This window comes from Elaeis guineensis, chromosome 5 (assembly GCF_000442705.2).
Source record: "Elaeis guineensis isolate ETL-2024a chromosome 5, EG11, whole genome shotgun sequence".
NCBI lineage: Eukaryota > Viridiplantae > Streptophyta > Magnoliopsida > Arecales > Arecaceae > Elaeis > Elaeis guineensis.
In genome coordinates this window covers 92,757,386-92,773,647 of record NC_025997.2, presented here as the reverse complement: position 1 = coordinate 92,773,647, position 16,262 = coordinate 92,757,386, and positions in this window count along the sequence as shown.

The window sequence follows — 16,262 nt, the reverse complement described above, 5'->3', positions numbered from 1 at the left end:
ATGATGTACCCTTATATCTCATCTGTATGTCATACCAGTATCTCCACACTCTTTGGTTAAGAGGATAACCAACCTATATGGCCTACAGCAACCTATGCTCGATAGAAACTGTCATCCTTATTAACAGCCTATCATTTGGTCGTGAACAATTTTAAGGACTAATCGATAAATCTTCTCTTTATCGAACCTAAATAGTCCTAAAGATTTTATCACAACAACGGAGTTCATTAGAAGATGAAAACTTATGATGAAAATATCAAAAATATATTTTATTTATTAACAAATCAATTACAATACAAGGTTGCTCAACCATCAACAGACTGACGATTAACTTTTGAGATATATTTTTCAACACGGATGGTCTGATGATCTTATCAATTCGAGTACTAAGCTACTAAGATCTAAAATCTAATTTCATATATAATTACATCAACATGCAATCATTGATAAAATTATTTTATATCATAAGCATATCTTTGATCTCATCAATTATATTCTTCATCTAATCCAATTAGATTTGATGTATTATATACATCATATCAAATTTAAAAGTTATCTTATACTAATTATAAAATACTAATTTTATATTTGATATCAAATAGAAAAATAATTAGATACAAATATAAATGTATAAGAAATTAATTTCTGATAAAATCTGTTTTCATGCAGTGCTGAATTATGATAGGATTCAGATCTAAATATTCATCAAAATGGATCTAATTTAAATTTAAAATCATCCTTACTTCATAAAAAAAATAATAAAATTAAAATTTTATTAAAATAAATTTAAAATAAATTTTTAATTCTTATTATTTTTCATCAAAAATTTAGCAACAGCAGAATTCTGTTATAACAGATTTATAATAATCTCAATCAACCATTGATTAGGCACCTCTAATCCAATCAAAATCAGATCAAAAATTTTATATAAATAGATTTAAATGAGATTTAATATCATAAAAAAAATCTTAATTATATCTTGTTGGTGCAGAATTCCACCGAAGCTGGAGTTGAGATGACCGCGGCCGCCATCGAGACCTGCAAGGAAAGTCTAAACCAGAGTTGGGGGTGCTTCGGCAAGACCCTCCGATGCTCAGGTCAGTACTCTGCTTCAATAGAAATGGAGTGCTTGAGTAAAAATTTTAGCAGAGTTTCGAGATAGAGTTTAGAGCTTAGAGAAGAACGTATCTGGGGGTCCCCATTTATAGACGGAGAGCGTAACTGTTTGACAGCGATGTCTGTAACCACCTGGTAGTGGGCTGTTCAGAGCCACACGGAGTTTGTTACAGAGAGTAGTGATGTCAGGGGTCGTTCAGGGCCATGTGGAGTTTGTTACGGAGAGTGGAGTGGTGTCCGTTATCGCGACTTGCCAGAGAGTGGTGGAGCCACGTGGAATTCATTGCAGAGAATGGAGTAGGGTAGTGGCCATTGTCATGACTTGCCAGAGAGTTCGGATCTGTCATCTAGAGCTCGACTGGAATGTTTGATGAAGTGGAATGGCTTTCTATCTCATTGATCTAGGAGAAGCTCGGATGTTTTCGAGATTGCTGACGAGTCTACCATTGTCGGATGCCTCGGACGCTGATGCTACAGGCAGGAGTCATTTGCTGTAAAAGCTTGGATGGAGACTTTTTATTGGTGAAGTCCGATAGGAGTCTGATTGCTAGAGAAGTCCGTCTGAGATTTGCTTGATGTGGAAGCTCGTCTGAAGATTATCCATCGGAGATGTTCGGTCTCATAAAGAATCTGGCGAAGGGTCGGTCGGTGGTGGACTTCGGATGGCGTTGGGAAGGTTCGTCCACTGGAGGAGTCTGAAAATCCTGTGGAAGTCTTGATGGCGTTGTGGAAGTCCGGCTGACGTTATTGAAGGCTGATGGCTGGGGAGGTTCGGCAGACACCAGAGGTGATTGGTCATTGTAGAAATCCAGCTGCTGGAGTCCATCCATTGTAGAAGCTCATCCGATATCCATCCGCTATGGAAGTTCGGACGGAGTCTGATTCTTGTAGAAGGCTGAAAGGAGACCTCTTATTGTAGAAGCTCGGTCGAAGATCGGTTGTCGTGGGAGCTTGGAGTGGTGACCTGGCTGGTGGGGCCTGTCCCGTTGTAGAAGCTCGTCTGGGATCCATCCATTGTAGGAGCTCGGCTGGGATCCAGCTATGAAGAAGCTCAACTGAAGTCCGCCTGTAATAGAAGTTCGGAAGGAATTCATTTACAGTAGAGGCTCGGGTGGAATTCGCTTACAGTAGAGATCCAGAGTAGACCATTTGCAGTAGAAGTTTGGCTCTCACAAGAGCTCGGTTGGAATTTGGAAGGCAGTCGACCGTCGTAGAAACTTGGATGGAGTCTGGTTACTGTAGAAATCTTGTTGTCGGAGAAACTCGGATATTGACGAAGTTCAGAAGAAGTTCGGAGTAGGATTGTCCGCGATCGGAAGAAGTCTGGAAGGGATTCGGAGAATAGCTGATCACTATAGAAGGTCGGCTGATAGTGAAGCCTAGAGAGCCTTTGGAGTGGCCCGATAGATGAATAGAGAAGCTCATTATCGGAGAAGTCCGAAAGCTCAGACGGTCGAGGGGGTTCAGAGAGACGCCACACAAAGGTCGGAAGCCGAAAAAGTCCTGGAAGGGTCGGTCTTTTACAAACTTTGATCGGGGGGTATTTTATACCCAACATCAGTCTCCCTACTTTCGAGTTCGAATTCTGAATGAAGAAAGTACAAAGAAATTCTCACGACCAAAGTTGCCCCCCTCGATTTCCGCACTCGGTGGTTGCCAGATATTTTGGCGCTTGGCACGCTGGTGCCGGAGTCTTTTCAAATCAAAATGATCTGAAAAGATTTTTTTAGAATTTTTGCTGGGGTGTAGCTCTAGGTACGATACAATAATGATTTTGTCAGCTGTCAGCCATTTTCAGCCACCTGCCATAGTGAGTGGGACACGCGGCGAGCGTAGGTCGATCAGAGAAGATCCGCAATCATTATTGCGTCGGACCTCGAGGTCTATTTAAAAATATCCTCTTCCTTCAAGGGTTTCACTTTACCTGAGAGAATCCCTTGGTCTCCTCCTCTTCCCCGAGAGCTCCAGCCTCCTTTAGCATCCTTCTCGGCCTTAGGCATCCTCCGGGTCGACTTCCATCATCCTTGCCATCTTCCTGCACTCCTTGGGCCAACCTAGGTTAGTTTCGAAACTTCTTGCCATTTTTCTATTCTTTCTTCTTTGTATTCTGTTCGTTTAGCTTCCTCGAGAGCTTGTTTGCTGTTTTTTTCATTTTTTTTTTTTTGGAATTTTTTGTGGCTTCCATTTGATCCAAAATGTCTTTCGATATCTCCTCTTCTAGTGGTTCTAGGAGTTCGTCAGCCCCAGTTCCTCAAAGTCCTTGTACCGTAGACGAACCCGTAGTTAGGATCGAACCTCGTCTGGTCTTTGCGTCGGACACCATCCCCAGCTCTTTGACTCCGGATGAACTCTCGCTGATAAAGATTCAGTATGGAGTTCCTCCAGAGTACGAGCTGGAGCTTCTTGAGCCAACTGACTGGGCTAGCGCCCCTCCTCCTGGCCGCTTCTGTCTGTACCAGGAGGCCTTCCGTGTCAGACTTCGACTTCCACTTCTGCCTTTTGTCGTCGCTCTCTTTCATTTTCTGAACATTTCTCTAGTCTCAGTAGCATCGAACTCCTTTAGGTTTTTGATAGGATTTCTTTCTCTTTGTAGTTTAGCTGAAGTTTGGCCGACTCTTTCTTTGTTTAGGAACTTCTACACTTTCAAGTGTCATCCCTCGACAAAAGACTGGTGGTACTTCTTTTCTTAGTTCGATAGAAAGGGGTTGCTGAAAGGCACCCCCTCTTCTATCCACAACTGGAAGGAGAGGTTTTTCTATGTCCGATGCCCGACCTTGGAGCTAGGATTACCCCCTTGGGGCTCTCTGAGGGATTCCATCCGCCGGGCTTTTAGCCTGGAAAGGGACGACCTTGAAGCCTCCAAAAAGCTCGAGGCCTATCAAGCCCCCCTCCTCTCTGAACTTCTGAAGGAACAACTCTTGTTCAACGTTGGCCTGAGTCCTTTTAACCCTGTCGGTACTATTTTTTTTTTTCGCTGCTTCCCCTTTCTCTTATTCCATCTCTGAGCCATGTTGATCTTCTTTTATTGCAGACATAAATGCAGGCATGGCTCGGAGGTTAGCCCAGGATCTCAAGACCCACAAGAGAAAAGATGCCTCGACTTCGGGGTCGGTGAAGAAAGCCAGGACAGAAGGGACAAGCTCGACCGCGCCTGCTCAGGTGGTCGTTGCCATCGATGTCCCTTCTGACATCGAACCTGAAGTCCCCCGAGCCTTTTCAAGGAGCCCCCCGATCGAAGATCCCGCTCCAGAGGCTCGTCCCGAGGGGGCACTCGGGGCCGAAGGGAGGAGGAGAAAGAAGACCCTGGTCCGGAAGAGCCGCAGTCGCAAGGCTGCCGTCGAGGGGGCCGGCGGCTCCGAGGAAGACCTGGGGGAAAATCCTTTCAACAATAGGGATTTAATAAAGAGGCTGGTCGAAGGGTGCATTCTGTCCGAGGTCGTCCAGAGGATCGTCCTTGCTAATCCCAAGCTGCAGGTCTGGGACTCTCTGGGATCTTTCCTCGAAGTAGGTTAATTCACTTTTTTTTCCTTCTTGCTCTTTTACTTAATTTATTCCTTAGCTTTTATATTGACTCCCCGACCTCTCTTGCAGATTGGACACCAGCTTGTTGCCAACGTCGAGGCGATGAAGATCACCAAGAGGGAGGCAGCTCTGGTGGAGGAAGGTCGCCTGGCTGGGGCCGCCCGCCTCAAGGAGAAGATCGTCGAGGTCCTAAGTCTCCAGGGGGTGCTGGAAAAGGAGGGACAAATCTCGTCCAATCTGAGGACCATCTTGGAGGAGAGAAAGAAGGTTGAGGCCGAGGTCTCCGAACTGAAGGCGTAGATTTTCGAGTTGAAGGTGCAGATTTTCGAGCTGAAAGTGTGGATCCCGTCTCTGATCTCGGAGGCAGGGGCCCGAGCAGTGGAGGAGTTCAAGGCCTCCTCCGAGATGGAGGATCTACAGGTCCAATTTGGCCAGGATGCCTTCATCAAGGGTTTCGATCTCTGCCAAGAGAAGGTGGTTGGAAGGTTTTTCGAACTGGATCTCGGCTTCCTGGATGAGGCATCCGACGATGAAGTCGGACCATCCAAAGCCGCTGTCGGTCCTCCTCCAGTCGGACCTCATCGACCGCTGCGGCCGCCGCTGTCGATCTTTCGGGGACGTCGAGCCCCTCCACTTCTGCTCCAGAGGTCCGGAACCTCTAGCTTTGTATTTTTCCTTTGTGGTGACTTTTCTTCGTTCTCTTGTACTTAAAAACTATTTAATCAATGAAATCAGATTCTTCTTTACAGAGGCCCCCCCTTTTTTTTCTTCTATATTCTTTTCCTTCTCTTTTGTCTTCTTGTACTAATTTGAGTCGTGGCGCTTTTATCTCCCAACGACAGTGCCCTGCCGAAGTTCTTCCCCTACCACAGAGGATTCTTCTGAAGTCGATGATCTGAGACCTCAGAAGAGAAGTTCGTCAGTTGATGAAGAAATCCAAAAAGCTGAAAAATGAACTTCATCAGCTGAGGAAGAGCCATTCGGAAGTCACTGTAGAGGCTATTCGCTTTCAGGACCTCCACAGAAAGGGTCTCATAGAATACACCCGGAGGAAGGCCGACTTCGTGACGGAGCTTGAGGAACTTCGAAAATATGCCAGCGACCGATCTTGGACTCAGGCTTCCAAGATCAGCTCCCTTGAAGTCGAGCTGACGGCCGCACGAGAGAAGATCGACCAGTTGAAAGGGAGCTCGTCCTGGCTCACAATCCAAGCCGACCGTGATCGAGACTAGTCGAAGAAGTTCTCCGACCTTCAAAAGCAGCTGCAGAATGCTGAGGCGAACTACAACGCCTACCGAATCAGCTGGAGCGAGCAAGTAGAGGACTATTGAAGGAAGCTCCAGACGGCGACCGATGAAGTTGTCCACCTTCGGAGGTAGTTGTCTGAGAGAGTCCAGCTTGCCTCTACACAAGTCTCCGACGAGCTCTGCTCCTTGAGGGGGACCATGGCAGAACTGTCTGTGGCCCTTAGGCGGGAGGAGGCTGAATTACAATGGCTGAAGATTCAGCTGGTCCACGAGCAGCAGGCGGTCAAAGATGCCGAGGTGGAGTTCGAGGTCCTGAGGAAGAGGCTTCGAGAGTCAGAGGGCGAGAGCCGGCGGTTCCACCAGATGTACTGGGATATGCTGCTGAGAAAGATGGAACTAGAGGAAGAAGTTGAAAACTTAAAGCAATCCCTAATAAGGATCAAAATCGAGAGCTCAAAGTCGGAAGAAGCTGGACTTCCTTAGAGATCCCTTTTTTTTTTATCTTTCATCCTTCCATATATTCTTTTTCTTTTCTTGTCGTTTCTCTTTTTTGCTTTCAAGGCTTTGTAATGTATACTTCACTAATGAAATGAAAAAGAAATTTTTCATTACCTTGTCCATTATGGTATTGAGTTATCGTTTACTAAACTTCTTTTATCTTTTGTCTTGTTCGACGCCGTCGTTGTTTGAAGATTTTCGATCACCGTCGTATTGATTTGCCTTTTTTGTTCATGACTGTAGGTCTTTTCGAGGCCATTTGAGTTTGACGCTTCCTCCCGGTGCTCGAGCTTGGGGATCCGAACTTCTCGTTACTTTGAGGAAGTCAATTTCTCCTCGGCCTGTGTTGAGTTTCCTTTTAGTGACTGAGGGTTTTTTGATAGGAGCATCTTTCCTCATTGAGACGAGGTCCCTTGGGTCTTTAATGTAGTTTGTTTTTCACTTATCGCTGGTGTAGTTCATCACTTTCCCTTTTCATCTCCCCCTCTCTTTTTTTTTATGTTCGAGTGAGGGTTTTCTCTCTGCTCTTAATGGGGTCGTGAGAGCGTAGAGGAGCTGTTGAGGAGGCTTTCCTCCTTGTCCGGTCTTGATCGACTGGGTCTTTATTTGTGCAAGGATGAGGTTCCCCTCTTATTCCCGACAGTCAATTTCAGCTCATGTTAGGATGAGGTTCTCCTTCTGTTCCTAACAGGACTATGGGGGCACGTAAGGGCCGCTGCAAGGGCCTCTCCCCCCATCCGATCTTTAAGTAACCGGGCCTTCGACTTTGCTCATATTAGGACAAAGTTCTCCTCCTGTTCCTAACAAGGCTGTGGGGGCACATAAGGGCCGTTGCGTGGGCCTCTCCTCCCATCCGATCTTTAAGTAACCAGGCCTTCGACTTTGCTCATGTTAGGATGAGGTTCTCCTCCTGTTCCTAACAAGGCTGTGGGGGCACATAAGGGCCGTTGCGAGGGCCTCTCCCCTCGTCCGGTCTTTAAGTAACCGAGCCTTCGACTTTGCTCATGTTAGGATGAGGTTCTCCTCCTATTCCTAACAAGACTGTGGGGGCACATAAGGGTCGTTGCGAGGGCCTCTTCCCCCATCCGATCTTTAAGTAACCAGGCCTTCGACTTTGCTCATGTTAGGATGAGGTTTTCCTCCTATTCCTAACATGCTTAATTTTAACTGAATGAGGGAGTTACTTTCTATTGTTATAAGCTCATGCTAAAAGGATAAATATGTAAATATAAAATTTTTATTTAAGATAAAGCTATTGGTAATACATTCGTAGATTTTTTGAATCCTATAGCCGTAGAAGGTTTGCTCCCTGTCGGGGTCCTCCTAAGATAGAGTTGATAATTCCAATCGAAGGTCGATCTTCAGGCTGCTCCTCCCTCCTTGACGGCTCCGACTGCGGCAGGGCCCTAGGCCGGTCTTCTCTACCTTCAGGTCGGCATCGAATGAATCTATCGAGCTGATCTCGTCTGATAAGCTCCTCGATCTCATCTCGGAGCTGAATACACTCCTCCGTGTTGTGGCCGTGGTCACGATAATAGAGGCAGAACTTGTTAGGATTGTACTTCTCGGGGTGTGTGCGCATCCTTTCCAGCCTTGGCAGCTGTTCCTTAACCTCCATCAGTACTTGAGTTTTTGATGTGTTGAGAGGGACGTAGCTGTGGAATCTTTCTGGGGGAGAGCTCCGTCGAACTCTGTGGTCCGGGCTCCTCTACCTACAAGCCCGGGGAGGAGTCTAGACACGCTTGTGTCTGGAGGGAGTTCGAGAACGTGGCCGAGCTTCACTCGGCCCTTTTTCAACTACGGGCTTGCTGGAGTCCCCCACCTGCCGCTCCTTCGCGGCCTCCTCGTCCTTCATCTTGAAGGCTTCTTCTGCTCGGGCATATCCTTCAGCTCGAGCCAGCAAATCAGCAAAGTCCCTGGGATATTTCTTTTCCAGAGAAAATAGAAGATCATTCTTTTGAAGACCGCCCTTCAGGGCGGCCATCGCGATCGATTGGTCCAAGTTTCGGACCTCCAATGTGGCGATGTTAAAGCGGTTGATGTAGGCTCGGACGGATTCTCCCTCCTTCTGCTTGATGTTGATAAGAGACTCCGAACCTCTCTGGGGACACCAGCTGCTAACAAAATGAGCCACAATCTGGTGGCTCATCTGATCAAAGGAGAAGATAGTACCTGACTTCAGCACCGAGTATCAGTTTCTTGCTGCTCCCTTCAAGGTAGATGGGAAAGCTCAGCACAGGATGGAGTTTGGCGCACCATGGAGTAGCATCATTGTCCGGAAGGCCTCCAGGTGGTCAACCGGATCTGAGGTCCCGTCGTAGCTTTCGAATTTGGAGAGCTTGAAGTTTGGCAGGATCGATTCCTATATGATCATTTGAGAGAAAGGAGGGTCAGTACAGATATCCTCACCATAAGCAGGGGGAGCGTGGCGGAGCTCTTCGATCCGTCGGTTCATCTCCTGGAGCCTTCGATCCAGGAGGTCCTCTCAACTGCGAGTCTCAAGGATCTTCTGGCAGAGTGGAGGTAGGGATCCTTCGGGAGTGGATCGTGATCAGACTAAGGGCTCTCCACCCTCGGATTCCCCTTTCCAGGGAAGACAGGGTGACTGGCCCAAGTGGCCTGCCCTACTGTCAGATTTTGGAACTCCGATGATGCTCTTTTCAACTGCACTAATGCCTGCGGCAGTTGCTACTGCTGCTGCATGCCCTGCACTACTTTGGTGAGGTCTCTGACCTGCTAAACCAGCAGGTCGAATTGCTCCATGCTGACCGCCGTTGCCGGAGGAGGAGGAGGAGCCTGAAAAACTGGAGGCGAGGTCGGAGCCTGAGATCTGGCCGCGGAGGCCGTGGATCGCCTGGTGGATGCCTTTCGGGAAGGCATCAGGTGGAGATCTAGTAGGAGAAGGAGAAGAGGATGTCAGAGAAGATGATCAGAGGTAGTCCCATTGAGCACTCCTTTAAGAACAAGGGCACTACGAAGACACAGGACCCTTCCTTTAGCGCCAATTCTGTTGGTGCAGAATTCCACCGAAGTCGAAGTTGCTGGAGTTGAGATGACCATGGCCACCGTCGAGACTTGTAAGGGAAGTCTAAACCGGAGTTGGGGGTGCTCCGACAAGACCCTCCGACGCTCAAGTCAGTACTCTGCTTCAACAAAAATGGAGTGCTCGAGTGAGAATTTTAGCAGAGTTTCAAGATAGAGTTTAGAGCTTAGAGAAGAACATATCTGGGGGTCCCCTTTTATAGATGGAGAGTGTAACTGATTGACAGCGATGTCTGTAACTGCCTGGTAGTGGGCTGTTCAGAGCCATGCGGAGTTTGTTACGGAGAGTAGTGGCGTCAGGGGTCGTTCAGGGCCATGTGGAGTTTGTTACGGAGAGTGGAGTGGTGTCCGTTGTTGTGACTTCCTAGAGAGTGGTAGAGCCCAGAGAGTGGAGTGGTGTCCATTGTCGCAACTTGCCAGAGAGTGGTGGAGCCACACGAAATCCATTGCAGAGAATGGAGTAGGGTAGTGGCCATTGTCGTGACTTGCCAGAGAGTTCGGATCTGTCGTCTGGAGCTCGGTTGGAATGTCTAATAGAGCAGAATGGCTCTCTATCCCATCGATCTAGGAGAAGCTCAGATATTTTCGAGGTTGTTGACGAGTCTACTATTGTCGGATGCCTCGGGTGCTGATGCTACAGACAGGAGTCATCTGCTGTAGAAGCTCAGATGGAGACTTTCTGTTGGTGAAGTCTGGTAGGAGTCTGATTGCTAGAGAAGTCCGTCTAGAATTTGCCTGATGTGGAAGCTTGTTTGAAGATTATCCATCGGAGAAGTCCGATCTCATGAAGAATCTGGTGGAGGGTCGACCGACGGTGGACTTCGGATGGCGTTGGGGAGGTTCGTCCGCTGGAGGAGTTTGGGAATCCTATGGAAGTCTGGATGGCGTTTTGGAAGTCCGACTGATGCTATTGAAGGCTGATGGCTGGAGAGGTTCGACAGACACCAGAGGTGATCGGCTGTTGTAGAAATCCAGCTACTAGAGTCCGTCTGTTGTAGAAGCTCGTCCGATATCCATCCGCTATGGAAGTTTGGACAGAGTCTGATTCTTGTAGAAGGCTGAAAGGAGATCGCTTATTGTAGAAGCTCGATCGAAGATCGGTTGTCGTGAGAGCTCGGAGTGGTGATCTGGCCAGTGGGGCCTGTCCCGTTGTAGAAGCTCATCTGGGATCCATCCATTATAGGAGCTCGGCTGGGATCCGGCTATGAAGAAGCTCGGCTGAAGTCTGCCTGTAATAGAAGTTCGAAAGGAATTCGTTTACAGTAGAGGCTCGGGTGGAATTCACTTACAGTAGAGATCCGGAGTAGACCGTTTGCAGTAGAAGTTCGGCTCTTGTAGGAGCTCGGTTGGAATCTGAAAGGCAGTCGACCATCGTAGAAACTTGGATGGAGTCTGGTTACTGTAAAAATCTCATTGTTGGAGAAACTTGGATATTGATGAAGTCCGAAAGAAGTTCGAAGTAGGGTCATCCGTGACCGGAAGAAGTCTGGAAGGGATTCGAAGAATAGTTGATCACTGTAGAAGGTCGGCTGATAGTGAAGCCTAGAGAGCCTTTAGAGTGGCCCGGTAGATGAATGGAGAAGCTCATTGTCGGAGAAGTCCAGAAGCTCGGACGGTAGAGGGGGTTCAGAGAGACGCCACACAAGGTCGGAAGCCAGAAAAGCCCTAGAAGGGTCAGTCTTTTACATCAATCGAGGGGTATTTTATACCCAACATATCTCATGTAACTAATTATAAAAAATTTTATTTTATATATATATATTTCAGGTCTGCTCTGATACCAATTGAAGGGAAGGAAACAGTTTTCCTCCAGAATGCCCAGGTTGCATCTAAAATTTTTTTCTAATATTCTACTTATTTAAGGATTAAATCTTTACTTGAATCACAGTAGAATCAAAGATCAAATCCCAAATTATCTGATATAAATCTTCACAGAGTCTTGGATATGCAGACCCTCTACTTCGCATGCACGTCAGACGCTGCAGGAAAGCAGGATAAACTCCAATCCAATTCGCTTCGCATACACAATCAATCGAGGGATGAGATGTGATGATGTGACATCTCACACCAGTAGGTAGGATGCCCAAGAAGGATCCATGATCAAGAAGAGGAGGCGGCAACAAAGGGAGAGATGTAGAAGATGAAGGACCTCTCTCTTCACATGCCTGTCTCTCTCTCTTTTTTTCTTCTCTTAATTTAATTTGTTTGCTATTCTATTCTATTCTCTTATAGGTAGAGACCCTCTCTACTTATAGATAATTCTTATGACCCAATGAGAGTAGGACTCTTTATTCAAATTTGATTTGAATTGATCCAATACTCATGAAAGAAGGACTCCTACATGAGATATAATTGCTATCACTTATGACATCCACTTTGCACCCACTCCCACACGCACTTGAGACACCCCAAATAAGCATCAAATCAATTTTTGGTCATGCTTCATGAGTGGGCATTCTCAGTGCAAGTAGGAATACTCATATCTCATCGATTCGAATTCGATTCGAAGTCAGTTCGAAATAATTTCGAAAGACTGTCAAGCCTAAACTCTTTAAAACTTTTGTACCAAGTCTAACTTAGATTTTGAATCTATTTAAGTCTAGTTAATTCATATCTAATCTAAAATTAATTAGTACTTAAATTCAATCTTTCATATATTCCATGGATCATAGATAAAAATTATTCATCTCCGGGATTGAATCTGAACCTCATATGTAGTGCTAGCTAGACATAGTCAACTCTTCAATCCTGTTTGACCTATAACTCAATTCTCAATCAAGTTAGCTTATATGTTCAATTAAGTTAAGTACTTTCAGATTAGACATATAAACATAGGTCAATTCCTTCCTACTTTGTCTAACTTGTGTGCGTGACTCCATAGATTCAACATTAAGCCGATAGCACAAGAACTAATTCCTGCACTAATCGAGATACCATCTAGCAATGGTTCCTGACGTCCAGATAGGTTGAATTATTGCAAAGAAATATTCCAGAACCCATACTCATGGTTATCGCATAATTCATCCTTTTGACCCTGGATGCTCTAGGATGGTCTCAGGTTAACTGTCAATCGAGATTGCTTCATCCACATTGTATTTCAACCTTTCAAATCCATCTCATGGATTACCCTGATCAAGATTTTACTAAATTAAAATTTAGTGATACATCAACTTCAATAATTCAGAGGGGTCAATCCCATCTTGATCCACACACAGACTTCGCAAGTACGTGACTGTACCCAGTAGCCTTCCATCACTGCATTAAAAATTCAGGTAGTTCGGCACTAAAGCACAGTGAGTTGTTTGCAAGTCACTATGATGATCTGAGGTCTGAAGGATATTTATATCCATGTATTTTGTGAGCAGCTCTTGACAGCAGAATGCTCAGCAGGTGAGTCACTTGTTTAGTGATGATGTACCCTTATATTTTATCTGTATGCCATACCAGTGTCATCACACTCCTTGATTAAGAGAACAACCAACCCATATGGCACACAATGACTTTCACTCGATAAACATCATCATCTCATAATAACATATCATTTGATCGTGAACTTGTTTAAGAACTATACGATAAATCCTCTCTTTATCGTACACTAGCATAGTTCTAAGGACTTCATCACAGTACAAGAGTTCAAAGAAGATGTCACTCTGTGATGAAAAATATCAGAATAATTATTATTCAATAATCAATAATTCATATACAAGAATAAACTCAATCATCATATGATTGATTTTAGGACACAATTTCGAACACCTGCCACTTATCAGAGTCAGACCTCAGTATCACATTCATATAGGTGATCAGATCCTCATTGTTCTCATCGAGTTCAACTGGATCACCATCCTAGATCAAAAAATTATAGTATCAATTCGGTTGATGCGATACTCTATCGAATCTTCTTAAGGATGTTTCAACAATAGATTTTGGATTTGATCTAATCAAGTCCAACTCTATGGATTTACTAGATTGTATCGGATCTTCTACCGATCAAACTTCATCAAGTTTAATCTTTGAGGTATTAGTTTCTTCTCTAAGAAACTCTTTTTCTAGAAAGACTATTCTATTGTTGATGAACACCTTCTGTTCGTCAGTAAGGTAGAAGTAATATCCTTTGGTCTCTTTTGGATACTCTAGAAATAGACACTTGTCAGACCTAGGTTCGAGCTTGTCAGTTTTTAAATGTTTGACATAAGTCGGATATCCCTAAACCCTAAGGTGAGAGAGTGCTGGCTTATGCCTTATCCATATCTTATGTGATGTTTTATTTATGGACTTACTCAAAATTTTATTTAAATATAATAAGCCGACTAGAGTGCATATCCCCAAAAGGAGATCGACAGATTTGCAAAGCCCATCATGGATCGAGCCATGTCTAATAGGGTTCAATTCCTCTTTTCTGATACATCATTATGTTGTGGTGTTCTAGGAGGGGTTCATTGCGAGAGAATCCCATGCTCTTCTAAGTATGTCAGAAACTCACTGGAGATGTATTCTCCTCCTCGATCAGATCGAAGAGTTTTAATGCTCTTCTCAGTTTATTTTTCTACTTCATTACGGAATCGTTTGAACATTTCAAACAATTCTGACTTTTATGTCATTAAGTAGATATGCCCATACCTCGATAGATCATCTGTAAATGTAATGAAATAATAATATCTACCTCTGACACTGGTGTTATCGATCCACATACATCAGTATGTATCAGACTTAGAACTTCACTAGCTCGCTCATCTTTTTTAGTAAAAGGTGACTTGATCATTTTCTCAATAAGATAGGACTCACAGGTTGGAAGTGATTCATAATCACTGACTTCAAAGATTTTCTCTTGTATCAATCTATTTATTCTGTTCTTGTTAACATGACCTAATCTATAGTGCCAAAGGTAGATATCAGAGACATCACTATTCTAGGGCATTTGCTGGACGTGTACATTATACTAACAGGTTGTGATAATATGTAAATACTATTGTTTAGCTGTTCATTATTACATTAACACTACTCATAATGATATTAAAATTATTTTTTTTATTAAAATTTTATAACCGTACATGGCCAAGAGGCCTACAGAAATATTGTTCAATAAAAAGGAAAGATAAAAGTGACATTCACTAAGAACAATTATATTCGACTTGAATACAAGCTTAATAATTTCTAATGCTAAAACTGAAACTGATCTTCTATCTCCAACATTGAGGAATCTTTCGTCTTCTTCAAATCTCCTACTAACCTACAGATCCTGCAATGAATTATAAATATTAAAAGGACTTTCGATATCTAATACCCAGATAGTAGAATCACAAATTAAGAAATTACAAGGTGTTATCATATAATTACCTTATCCAGCAATAACTTACTTCTTTCTTGGCCTATTCGGATCCAAGGAGGCAATGTACTGAGGATAATTTCTCTTTTAGTGCTCCTGCTTCTTGCAGTAGAAGCATTCTGACTAACTCTGATCGGATTTGGATATTTTGATCTGACTGGGTTTGGGTGCCCCAGCACTTTTACTCTTTTTTTATTCTTTTTATTCTTCTTCCTTTTCTTAAAGGGTCAACATCAAAAAGAAGACCCTCTCACTATATTCACCAACTCCTTGTAGGGCTGGTGATCCTTTTCAAAGTTCTGTAGCAATCCCAGCAAATCATGGTAGTTAATCGCAGGCTTTGTCATTCAAAAATGAGTAAGAAAAAAGAGGTAGGATTTGGGCAGGGAGTTCAGAATGGTATCTTTTTCCAGCTGCTCATGCAAGAAAAAGTTGAGCTTGCTTAAGTGCTCAATCATCTCGATCATGTATAGTACATGATGGGTGATTGATGCTCCTTTCCTTATTCCAGCATTGAAGATGGCACAACTAGTCTTGTGCCTCTCAACATCGTCAGGTGTGCCAAAAGACTCGTTCAACATTTGCAACATGTCCTATGGTTAAGTATTCTCGATACGATGGCAGAACTCATTATTCATTACCACCAGCATAATATAATGAACCGTAGTTTAGTCGTTGAGCTACTTCTGATAAGTGTCTCTGATCGTGCTACGCAAGTTCGGAGCTGGCTCCTCGGGTGCCGGATCTATCAATACATACAAGATCCGTTCGTGCTCCAGAATTATTTTGAGCTTTCAATATCAGCTATCAAAATTTGATCCCATCAAGTTATCACTATTTAATAGTGATCGGAGCGACAAGGTGGTGGCCATAATTGTAAAAAAAAATCAAAACCTAATTAGTATATGAATTGATTAAGCCTAAAGATATGGATTTTAATCTAAAGATTTTCTCACTATTTTATTCGAATTGATAGCCTCTATCTCTAATTCAAAAAATTACACTAATTCTTTAGTGGGTACTAGAATCCATATGGACTACACATGGACCCGAGTGTGGCTCGGCCAACCTCTGTACACCCATGGGTAGGTTCTTAATCAATTATTTTATCAAATAATTTTTAATATTTAATTTTATCCCAGACACCTCTTCAGCAGGTGTGTGGCACCTCCACTGAAAGTTCTGGTTAGGTCCAACCATTAACATAATAGAATTTAGTATATTTGACAAATGAGTGATCAGGTCTGAGTGTGGCTCAGCCAACCTGACCATCATTAGAAAGATACAACTAAATCAACATATTATGAATGATAATTCTGATAGCCAGTTGAGCACCAGGCATGTGGCACCTCCAATGATTATCTAAACTATTAGACTCATTATCATCAAACTTAATGGAAGGCTATAATTTAGTTATCACCATAACTATTTCATTTTAGGGACCTAACAATTTTAGAGAATTTAATTAGTTGAATTGAGAGATGAGAAGAGATTTGACCAGTTAATGTTGC